This window comes from Acyrthosiphon pisum, chromosome A1 (assembly GCF_005508785.2).
Source record: "Acyrthosiphon pisum isolate AL4f chromosome A1, pea_aphid_22Mar2018_4r6ur, whole genome shotgun sequence".
In the NCBI taxonomy this organism is placed as follows: Eukaryota; Metazoa; Arthropoda; class Insecta; order Hemiptera; family Aphididae; genus Acyrthosiphon; species Acyrthosiphon pisum.
The window spans coordinates 115764119-115777421 of NC_042494.1; positions in this window are offsets into that span (position 1 = coordinate 115764119).

Genomic DNA, 13303 nt, shown 5'->3' on the forward strand with positions numbered 1-13303 from the left:
TCTAGAAAAATAGAGCCAACTACGGAAAATACCAAAGATTTATTATAGCCTTCTTGAATTTATATGTACATCCGTTCCCTTATTACGTAAAATGTTTGCTTGCCCATAGCAGTCCAATTGTAATTTGTGTCACAACTTTGGGATTACCCGGTACAATTAGTGTTCATTATTACCAAAGAAGTACCTACCAAAAACTATTCTATAATTATTCTGAAAACAGCGATACCATATGTTTCATATTATTATCATAAAACCACCATTTAAAATTATATATATATTTAATACAACATTATTATTCGGTCGTTATGTTATGTAGTAAAAAAATATAAATAAAAATCTTCTCAAGTAAATAGGCTTCAAATGTTCACTATCAAATTAAATAATTATTGTATTTTTAACAGATTAAAAATTGTATAATTTATATTTTATTCTTAACGAAAACATTCGTTAAAAAATATTTCTCTTTGCTATTATATTTCATTGAAATATTTAAATTGAAAAATAATAACAATATACATTATGTATCTAATATATCTAATATATAGAAACAGGAGAAATAATTAACAGTAAATATGTGTTTCATATTTTTTTAATCCAATTTCAAATCAACCCAAAGTACAAATATCAACGTTTTTTAATGCATTTACAGTATTATTAGTTATTAACTATTACCATATTATAATTAAAATAAAAAAATGTAATGTGTGTGCCTCAGTGTCTTAATAGAAAATAAATGGTAATTTAATTTTAACGAATGAATAAATTATAGAGTATTATTATATTCACACATTTATATAAGTATGTACATAAAATACCGGTATAATACCTACCTATATTCACGACCGAAAAATGGTATATGAATTAATAAGCTATACAATTTAATATCACACTGAAAAATAATCGTATTGCAGTGTTATAATAATGCACACTGATCTGGTTAGTACACAAAAAATATTTGCTGTGAACAAAACATGGAAATGCCTAACTATGTACTCAGGAGAAAAAAAAACGCCTGCCAGATGGTTTTCGCAACGTCTAATGAACTTCCAAGCATAATCAACAGCGAAATACACCCAGCTTTATTGAATAAACACATAAGTAAACAAGCAACATTTTTCACGAATTTCACAATAATCATATATGGGCGATGTTATATACATTTTCAACATAAATGCCGTATAAACGAGCAACATATTCCCAGCACGTATTAACCGTAATTGATCCTTAGTGCAATAAGTTAAGGATGCCAAACAACTATATACTATATCTGTACTCAAGAAAAGGGCAAACTAAGGCAAAATATATAATATGTTTAAAGCCAGTAAGCTGATGAACAGAACTTGGCATTATATTTAATAAAACGCGGATCCACTAAACCTTTCCTTATTGTACGTAGTATTAGGAAAAATAAAACGTTCTTATTTGGTTAGTTTCAGTAAGGTAGGCAATCAACCGTTGTACTTTCTTCAGCTAATTACATAGAATAAATATATTTCCTATACGATGCCCTGAATGAGCTTAAAATTCATTATTGATAGTAAAAATTATAACAAACCCGATACAATTCAAATATAATATAGAGCCAGGGGCGGATTTACCCATAGGCCACCAAGGCACTGGCCTAGGGCGCAATATTTTTGGGGGCGCAATTTTTTAGTTAATTTTTACTTTATAGTTTTTCATAATTTCATAATTCTATTTACCTAAACTTATATTTTATCTTAATTTTTTTTCGTATACAACTTGCATGAAACTGGAGAATGGCTCACGTAGTCACGTCACAGTAACGTTTTAATTTATAAGCTATAATAACCTTGCCGTTTGAGTTTAATCCTGCGACCACCGCTAGAGGTTCGACATCGACACTCGTCGAGGCAGTTGCCGGCGTTGCCTATATGTTAATGCATGGGAGATGGTATACGGGTGTGCGGCGTAAACACGTACAATATTGTGAATGACGCATGCGCAAAACGCCAGCCAAGGTGATCAAATATACTGCCTCGGGCCGCCGAGTACATTACTACATTGTATATAGCCGCTCTACTAGCTAGGTGGGGTACAGCTCGCACAGTGCTTAGTGGAATGACCCGCCTCACCCCGCACCCGGCACCAAAATTAGAATTTTGGAAATCAGGTGTCTTGATAAAGTAATTAATAATAATAAATATTGCGACGACGCGCGACGCTGGCACTGTCGCCCGTCTCCTGTATAGTGCATACAGCATACTGCTCAGAAATTTGCTAATCGATTACGATTATAGAGACTAGAGTGCTCAGATAAATCAAGGCGCGAAATGATTTAATTATTGTACAAGTGTATAAATGTACAGTATGTACTTATGCAAAATTGTATTAATATTTATTTGTTTAGTTGGTATGTATAAATATAAAAATACCTAAATACAATTTTTATAGTTTTGTTTTAGTTCATGGAACATTACTCCCCCCCCCCAGTATTTTTTTTTTTTTTAAATTAAAATTTCTATTTCTTTAACTGTAACTATTATTATATTGGTTTATATAATTCAAATGGTTTAAAAATGTTATTACTTTATTGGTTGCCTCTGTTTGCGGTCCTAGATTTTCGTAAAAGTGATCTTGTAAATTATTTTATTTTCTTGCGTTTTCATATCTGCGACAATCTGTTAAAATGTGTTTTATGGGGATTTGAGTTCCACATGTGGTGCATATTGGGGATCTTCTTTGGCCATTAAAAAGCCATGGACTATCTTAGTCTGCTTAAATATATTTTATTATATATTTATATTGCTTTTATAGTAATTTATTTTACTACAACATACCGTATTAAGTTTTTTGTTGACACACGTTCAGTTTTCTAGTTAGTAAATTATCATAAAAATATTTGCGGAATCACACTCAACTTTTTTTCATTATTTTTATGAGCAAAACTTATATATTAGAACCTTGTATTTAATAATAAAAAAAAATCGAAAATGCCAATGAATAGCTCCAAAAGTGTCACAATATTTTGAGAATTATACCATGCGTATAGAAAATACTAATACAAACATTTGGTGAAAATCTCAAACGTATTTATGGTTATTCGTTATTAATTATCAACTACAAAATAAACAAATCAATTTTCTCAGAAATTGTTTTCATCAAATTATTAAGAAAAGTATAAAATTTTCAATTTACAAACTATATTGAGATTCCAACCGGAAAAATATTGAAATTAAAAATTGAAACATTTTTTTCTACTGTAAAAAGTGTCATCAGGAATACAAATATAATATACGTTACATATATTAAATTATAGTTTGTAACAAATAACAAAGTATATTGTACTAGAATAATTTAAAATAAACAAGAATGTGAAATAATTAAATTTAAATCTCAATTAAAACCAAACATTAAGGACCAATAATACATTTTTTTAAATTAATTTACTGATAAATTCTATACACATTATGCATACACAGCACAATATCATTTATAAAATTATTTTTGTTGTGATAAATTTTCTAGGCTTTAAAAAATTATAATTATTAAAACGAATCCTATTTTCTCAAAAAAAAAAAAAAAATGTATTAATATTTTATTTTAAATTGTTTTATTTGTTAAATTATAAATTATAATAATATATTGGGGACGAGGTGGCCGAGCGGTCTAAGGCGTTGGTTGCGGCGCTACCGTCGCCGGTTCGATTCTCGGCCACTGGCGGCATTTTTCTTCGGGCAAGTCACGGTGTCCGGAGAACAAGTTAATGATCCCCCACCCGGGCATGGCAGATACCTACGGATGCCCAAATCAAAAATTCTGCCAAAACCAACACACACGTGTAAAACAAACTATAGTATCCTCCCCTACAGTACCACAGGCTAATAACCTTAACAGTTGAGACCTTAGCCCTAAAAAAAAAAAATAATATATTATGTACCAAATATACTACGTTACTACATTTATATATTTGGAGAATTTTTTCTATCATAAAAATGTTATTTTAAAATACTACTTTGATTATCGACTTTTTTTTCTTTAATAATATGATGAATGATGCATAATTATGAGAAAGGTCGATTTTATATTTACATTAAAAAAATTAATTACAAATAATATTGTTAAATCTACGTTTTAAATTTGAAAGAATGTTTGATTTGAATGATGTAGTCATAAAAAAAAAAGTTGCTTTTAGAAGATGAAAACAGTTACCTACTGTCATTATTTACTTTAATGGCTGTATTTATATTTATTATATAATATATAGGTATCTAATTTAATATATTGTTTGATCTAATTTGTAAATGCGTAGGTACATGGTGCTCCGTACACAATAATGTTTGCATGCATGTTGCATATATTTTATTATTATATATTGACATAAACGCGCATTGGCTGACGTATAATTTGTTTTATTGAAATTTTGTTTTCAAATGGTTTTGTTAATTATCTACCTTTTGCAGTTATTTTGACATTTTATCCGATCACAATGATATCAGACGTCAAAATATTTTGTAAAAAAAAACAATACGGTGCAAGCTCTATAAATTGAACTTTTGAGGATGAAACAAATCAACCTTCTATAATATATTCTTGGCCATTGTTAAAAAAATAAAATTGAAATTTATTTATTAATTCTCGTAACTTTTCACACGTATAATTAATATAATAATGTAATGTTAGATGTTGGTGAGCTATGAAATAATTCGGATGTGTGTGGCAAATGTATACACTATACAGAAAACGCGAGTCGTATATAATGTAATATACCTATATATTATATACAACATCTATATATATATATATAAATAGGTACGTTAATATTATAATATGTACATATTATATATACGTACCTACCTACGTGTGCGACAGTGGTATTCGATTCGAGTGTAAAGTCGCAAACTTTGAACAAACGATGGGCGCCAGCGATAAACATAATAATAATATTTACATACTATGCATAAATACACGTCCGTTTAATGTATGTCTACCTCTATATATATATATATATATATATATATATGCTTATCCAACTATATAGACCTATAACATATTGCACGTGTATCGAATAACCGACGACGGCAGCGGCTACTGTAGATCAATATTGACGCTGTGTAAACTGCTGTTGCGTATTCCGCAAAAATTGACATTAACCTTTTCCAAAAATAGTACAACATTTATATCATATATAATATATATATATATTCTATGGAGGTGGTAGTGGTGGTATCGTATAAAAAAAAATATATACCTATGTATGTAATATACAGGCATAGCGAACGCGTAGTATAGGTATACATAAGTCGATCGGCTGATTAATGAACATATACGCGGTGGTTGTTAATATTTTTGTTATGTGTTTGGCGTTCGAGTGTGTATAGGTGTATAGCGTTTCTCGCAGGCTGACTATACCCCTCTCCCACCACTATCGCCTCAACCGCCAAACGTATTTTTGGACGATCGGGTTCGACACGCTAGCAACAAAAGATTAATGAGACGACCGGTGTTTGTGGTGGAGGTATGTAGGTAGAAGTGCAGAACACGAGGAGAGTGAGGAGGCGCCCTTTTCTGTTTTTAAGGGGTGTATCGACTTTGGATTTTAATTACACTCGCATATGTAACACAGTGATGCCCATTTATGCATACGATAACCGTGTGTGTGTGTGTGTGTGTGTGTGTGTGTGTTTGTATGTATAAATGGGTGACCGACAATGGTCGCCAATTTTACTCGGAGGACTAGCCGACGAAAAAGGCGTGACCGCTTCGGGGACCTGCAATGTGCAACCACGATGACGTTTATACATTATGTCTGTGTACCATACATATAATATATATATATATATAGTCATATAGATATGTGTCATATGTGTATATAGTTTATACGTCACAGACACTGCATAATATATGCGTACCTATACGTGTACTGTAAGTCTACAGTATACATATAATATACCTAGCAACCTAGATATACCTACGTCATACGTGTTTGGACTTGGATTATAGCGCGCATGACGGCCGATGGCGAACTCATAAACATTACGATATGACGTACTATTATTAGTATATAATATACGACGGACAAACGGTCGTGTCTGCGATTTAATGACGAATAATAACGACTTCGGTGCCAGTGGCGGTAGATGGTATAGTGTTCAACACTGTTGCCATATATATTATATAAATATAATAGCTGGTGTGATCCCGCCATCACTGTACCGGTGTAGTACAACAGTTATAATATACAGAGATAATAACAACGTGTATAAATATTAAATATGTATGCATGCACACAGTGTCAAACAGGGGCGTAAAGCACTCGGCGACGGCTTAACATCGGTGCGCAAAGCTTCTTATCTCACTTTTATCGGTCTCGAAAATTATCTCGTCCGTGAACAGTATTATTATTATAATATACAGGCGAGATGTCAACTACGGCCACCTGCATACGTACCATTACTATATACATTATTATCATATACAACGCAGTCGTCATCGTCTACCGCATTCGAATGAAATGTGCACTGTACACAATATAATAATAATAATAATAATAATATATTTTGAGTAGGTTATACGCAACCGTCGTTGAAATATTAGAATATTATAACTACCAAAAAAATCCGAATCCACCAACTCACCGTTATAATTTTCAGCAGGTAGGTAAATACAATAGATCATATTTCAGACATATTATGCGGAATGATTAACGCACGATGATTCGTTTTACATTTTCAGTTGTTTTACAATCCGAATTCAAAGGACGGCGCGCAAAATGTCTATGTGTTTAAATTTCAAACGGTTATTTACGTATATATATAGTTATACTGCAAGTATACACTATCTTTTTTTATCGTTTGTATTTTTATTGGTTTTTGTTACTCTATTATAACTCGTGCAAACAGTATTGCACTAAAAAATAGTGGTATGTTTAAAATGCGAATATTTTCCTGTAAATTTATATTTTTTTAATTTAAAATGTTCAAACTGCACACCACTCATTTATCAAATAAACCATAGGGTGTCGAGCGTACACTTTTTGGGTTTTAATATTGCTAGTGTATAGGTACGTATTAAATCCCAGTTTAAAATAGCCACGATAAACTTTACTAAATTAAAAACCGTCTACAACCACATATAAACGTATATAATAATAATGGAGCTCCTGCTGTGCAAACCCGTATATTAAAATAAGGCATGTAGTGTCAGACTAAAAAATTGTATGAGATACGTACTACACGTGTTCGTGTTTCGTACATATTACAGTGATGTATGAATAATTTTGCTGTACAAACTACTAATTGCATAAAATATTCAAAAGCAAAATTGTACATAAGTGACATTATTCCATTACGAACACATGTTGAACAGATTAAATTATCTTCAAAAAATGATTCAACAATCCAAACGTACCAACATCATTGGACCGTGCAACACCTATACATAATTTATATGTCTTAAAATAAGCAATACAGCTAGTCAACTCACTCTTAAGTGTTAAGGCTGTATTTTGAAAAAGGATTATGATTGATCAACAAGTTTAGTAGGGAATGATCAAGGCGATTTTGAATATTTTTTTTCAACTGTGATATCCAAGAATAAAAATATCGAAAAATATGATATTTTGTATTTATATTATCCATTATGACACTAACAATAATTGGAATATTCTAAATCGCCTCGATCTTTCCCTAGTAAACTTGTTGATCAATCATAATCCGTTTTCAAAATTAAAATCTGTCAAACCAAATTCTTCCAGTTTTGTCTAGGTAGCTTATTGTTCTAAAAGTCACTTTTTTTATTGGCTGAAGCCCCCTCCAGCCCCCTTAAGGTTTATTTTATGATACGGAATTTAAATATATTGAAAAACATAATAACAAACAAAATGAATGTTTAGATTGGTCAAATCTATATTAGTTTTGACTTTTGATAAAACTGGCTGCAGCCCCTTAACGTTAGACTTGTGTTTTAATTTTAAATTTGAAGAGATTCACTTTCAAATAAATATGATAAACTATGTAAACAGTAAGTTTTTATTCAGTATTTTGTTGTAATTATTATAATTGTATAATTGAATAGTAATATTTTTAACATTTGGACATTTAAAATACCGATACAACTTACTGTAGTAGGTACCTAACTAAAGCACTATGTATTAAAATTGATCAGTGTAATTATAATAATATATCTGATTGATCACTGATCAATTATCCATATATAAACGTAATCAAATTGAGCTGAATATAATAGAGAAATAATGAACAAAAATACAATTATATTGATTAGGTATAGATACTTCACACAAAATGTCTCCCGAAGATTAACTATCACTAACTAAAACTTCTAATTTCCATTAGATAATCCATCACTTTAAAATAGTGAATACACATATGGAATACACAGAATTATTACATGAAAGTTAGTGACTTACATTTTGTTTAAAAAAAAAACGATTTTAACTATAAAGAGACTTCAGACTATAGGGTAGACTTCGATTTAATTATGGCTTTTGGCAGCATTAATTGTTAAAATCGTTGAAAAAACTACTCTTTGGCTTCGTATGTTCATTATGTTTCTCGATAAATACCTATATCATTTCTAATTAATTATGCCAATTTTTCTCACTGCGATAAAATAGACTTTCTGAATGTCACTTAAAATGACAAATTTGGTAATAACTAAAGTTTTTTTTAATTCATTACAGCTATATCATGTTTAAAATGAGTATAAGTTATGTAAAAAGGCAAATACTGGGGAAAATGTTCACACTCATTTCGGAGAACGCCCATCATAATCGTGTCTTATTACCATAATATATTAATATAAGTCAAAAAAATGAATGATCATACTATTTATTTCACTCAAAAATTATAGCTTTTACACTTTATGATAATTAACGATAGAATATAATGTTTATATATATGTAGGTACAAATATACTATAGCTAAAACTTTTAAATATAAAATTGAATAATAGAAATTCGTTTTTGGCATTGTATATACCTAGGTATAGTATCCATAGAATATATATAAAAAAATGTGGATATGTGGCTTATAGATTTTCAATAACCAATGTGTGCGTACACATTGCAATAAATTTAGGAATGGATAAACTTTACCTACATTTAATAAGTTAAAATAAAATTGATAGAAAATATTATAAGTATTTTAAATAATAAATATATAGGTAATAATTTTTTTTTATAGATATGCCTACCTATACGAAATTTACTTAGTACTAAAATTCAAACATACTTTTTATAAATTTTTAATTTATAAAACTGTATTTTGTATTTTATGATCAAAAAAAAAATGATAAGACTAGAATCTTACTGTCATTTTTTTCTCCGTTATACCTATTTAATATTAGTTGACTAATTATTAGTTTTACAGAAGATAAATTAAAACTTTTTCCTCTTTTGTACATTTTACATTTATTACAAGTTGATATCATTAATGATTTTCTTAAATATTCATTCATTAAGCTTCATGATTAAACATAATATTATACTATTTGTTTTAATGATAATATTTTTCTCAATATAATATTTTAATATGGCATTATGAATTTATTACATATCGTGGAACCCGTTGTATATTATTACAAGCTTCTTTAGTCGAGTCTCAAATTTGTTTTCATTAATCTTGTCTGTTATTTTACTTGTATAGAGGTACCTACGTATAATGATTCTAAAGTGAAATTTATATTTTGAATTTATCACAGTAAACAGTTTTCCCACAATTTTGAAATATTACACGAATCCAGATATTATTTAAACTTAAGGGTTATGTTCCCTACAATTTACTATGCATATTTATATTACTTTATTTCTATATATCGTGTACACACTATTGTGGTCCTACTGGCTACTACATATAATATGGAAAAAAGTTTGTATTTATCATTAAAAGTTTAATTTAAATTATTAGAAATACAATATAATATGTATTATAGACTATAGTTTAAACAAATAAAATAAACACCCAAGTTGATGGCATTATTTCAAACTACTTTCAACTATTTTTCTAATAAAGTCGTAAATAATATTATTGTTATTAAGTAGTTGCCCGACGATTGTTACACATTTCTTAAATTGTAAACTGCAAACTTGACATAATCCGGTACGTTTTTAAACATTTTGATTTAAATGCCGCAGAGGCCTAGAGCCATATAAAGAAGTTTTTCGATATGGCAAATCGACATTCACACGACAATAACAGAGGATCGGAATTCTTTGAATATCGCAGAATGTAATTGTCCACACTTTGTTGAATTCGATTATCCACGCCAAGTCACTTGCGCATGGCTCGCCCATTCACCACCACCACCACCGCCTTCAATGACATCGTAGACTATAGAATGTTTGTCATTCGATTTCGGGGCAAAGAGAGAAAACTACCGCGAGTTTTCTGAAGTTCAAATTAATATAATATTATCATGTCAATCAAGTAGAATAAATTGCCAAAACTTTTCTGGACGACAACACATGCCGGCGAACGCGTTCGAGAGAAACAGAGTTCGTTAAACTATTCATAGGGAAATAAAAAGTCCGAGACGCCCGTCAAAGTCGATAAAAAAAAAAAGTAGAAAAACTTGCGTATAAAATCCATCTTCACTTTAGGGGGAATGTAATTGAATCGAACGCTGTTATATGTGTAAACCAGATAAAGGTGAGTGTGAAACATTATTATTATCGAACAGTATAGTAATATATAGTCAACTGCTAAAATATAATATATAATAAAATATATATTATAATAAATAGTGTGTGAGGGGGTGAGAGAGGAAGCAAACCGTCACCAATGTACGAAGGATGTTAACCACCAATATTGTTCCATAACGACATTTATTCAAATGTCAACAGCCGCTGCCGTATTGTTGATCCGATCGCGCCAAAAAAAATGTCGAATATACATATCTCCATAGTATGCCGTCGTCAAAACATTTTGTCATGTATAATATAATAGAATATACTTTATAGTAATAGTTTTCGAGACTGTACGTTATCAAATTTGCCCAAAGTGTCAACCAAGCCCCAAAAATGGGATCACCACAATAAAAAAGAAAAATAACAATAATAAAAGATCGTTAAGATATTTTTAAAAATGAATTGTAATAAGTAGGTATTAAAATTAAAAAAAAAACACAATCCATTTCATAGAACAATATCTGTATTGTGAATTTATTAAAAATTACAATTAGCATTGAAACTGATAAATTATTTAAAATAAAATAATATACTTATGTGATTCAAATAAGTTTCTAAACGGCCTTGGCTGTACAGTGGCAGTGTACACTGCAGTAGCGCTTCAAAGTGGAAATCGTTTTGGTCTTAATCGATATTTGCGGTGACCGTCCGAAAACCGACGGGCTGCACACACATCACCGATGGTGTGTGAGGAAAATTTTAATAACAATCCGCAATGATTTGACACTTAAATACAAATTACTTGGGATAATTTGTTGTTAAGGATAAAATATGCAGTTAAAAGTTTATTTTAAACCGGCAATTTTTTTCGCCATTTGAAATTCTGCCGTGACAATATATTATTATTGTTATTATTATTTAGTATTTATGTATATAGAATAGATTATGGGTTTAAAGCGAGTATAGTTGTACTACGGAAAGCATTAACGATTAACCCTTAATTAATTTCCATTAAATCCAGTGGATATGTCTTCATCTCCTTACATTGAACTGCACATTCTTATCAAATTATAATACAGTGAAACTCCTTATTAATAAGTCTCGATGGGCAGCAATAGAAATTCGTTAAATTTAATTCTAATTTGATAATGGTTTTCAATTTCATTGAATATAAGGTTATAAGTTCGTGATGTGGAATTTTCACTGTATTTATAAGTACAGGAACGATTTAAATACAATGATATTATTAAACGTGATTGATAATAATAAATCTGTTAAACTTGAATAATTATAACTTTTATAATATTTTTTTGAAATAGGTACTTTAATATTATTTACCATGTTCTTGCGATTCTTTGTGTTATACATTGTTTAAATATACACTTAATATTTGTTCATTATTTTTGAATATATTGTATTTTAAAAGCTCACATAATGTATATACAGACAGGTTATTGTTGATTATAAAAATAAAACAAATAGTATTTATAATCAATGATATTATGAATATACACATTATTCAAATTTAATACATAGTAGTTAAGTGTATTCATACATTTTACATAAAATAATTTATAAGATATTTATAAATTGTTTTATTTATAAAACATACAGAATGTATTTAAATTTAAATTATTCATACAATATGTATGTATTTATATATATATATTTAAAAAATATAATTATAAACTCCATAAAAGAAGAAACAAAACAGTTAAGACACCTCCATTCATATAAAAATTATGTACTTATAACAAACAATCATTAAACTTCATATTGGTTTTATTAATTATAATTATTATTTTTATTTTTATTCTTTTTTTTTTCTTGAAAACAATTAAAATCTTCCATAATGGAGTTCTTATTTGTATGCTAAATAAATAACTTAAAAGAAAAATTATCGACTTTGATGATAAGCATTTTATATTTGGAGCAGAGCAATGTTATCACATTAATATTACCTATTATTGTTTTTGTTTTGTATTTCTGTTAATACTGATATGAATATAAAGAGTACTCCAAAGTCATGAAGTTGTATATAGTCCGTCTATGGATTGGTATTTGGACACAGATGGTACTTTAAACAGGTCATTTGTGGAATTCCTAAGTAGTTTTTGTGAAATTGCGAAAAACAACCGAAAACTGTAAAACAACAATCAGTAAAATTTACAGCGAAGCGGTTTTGGACGAAATATATAATATCTGTTATTTGGTTGTAGTTCAGAAAATACCAAACAGCTTTCATTTCTAGATGATATTATATTGTATTTATATTAAAAGAATGTATTGATTTTGTTTTTGCTATTAATGCTTAAAATATTTATCTATGTAAGGTGTAATGATACCATTTACTACAACTATCAATAAGTAAATTACTATAATACCTTCACCTAATTATTATTAGATGTACTTATTGTGTAGTCATTAAATAAACCCGTTTATGTTTCGAAAAATGGCCAAAAATGTTATGTTTTTATAAGACTTGATTGTATAATGTATAGATTATTGTATAATATTTTTTTTATAATTATATAACGACATAAGGAAAGGATTTAGAAAGCTAGGGTATTGCTGAAAAATTATCTAGTCATAAAAACGTCTGGGATCAAAATATCTGTCTAATAATTCAATAACTTAATTAAAAATAATAAAATGCTACACTTTTAGAGAAATATTATTGAAAATATGGGACAAATT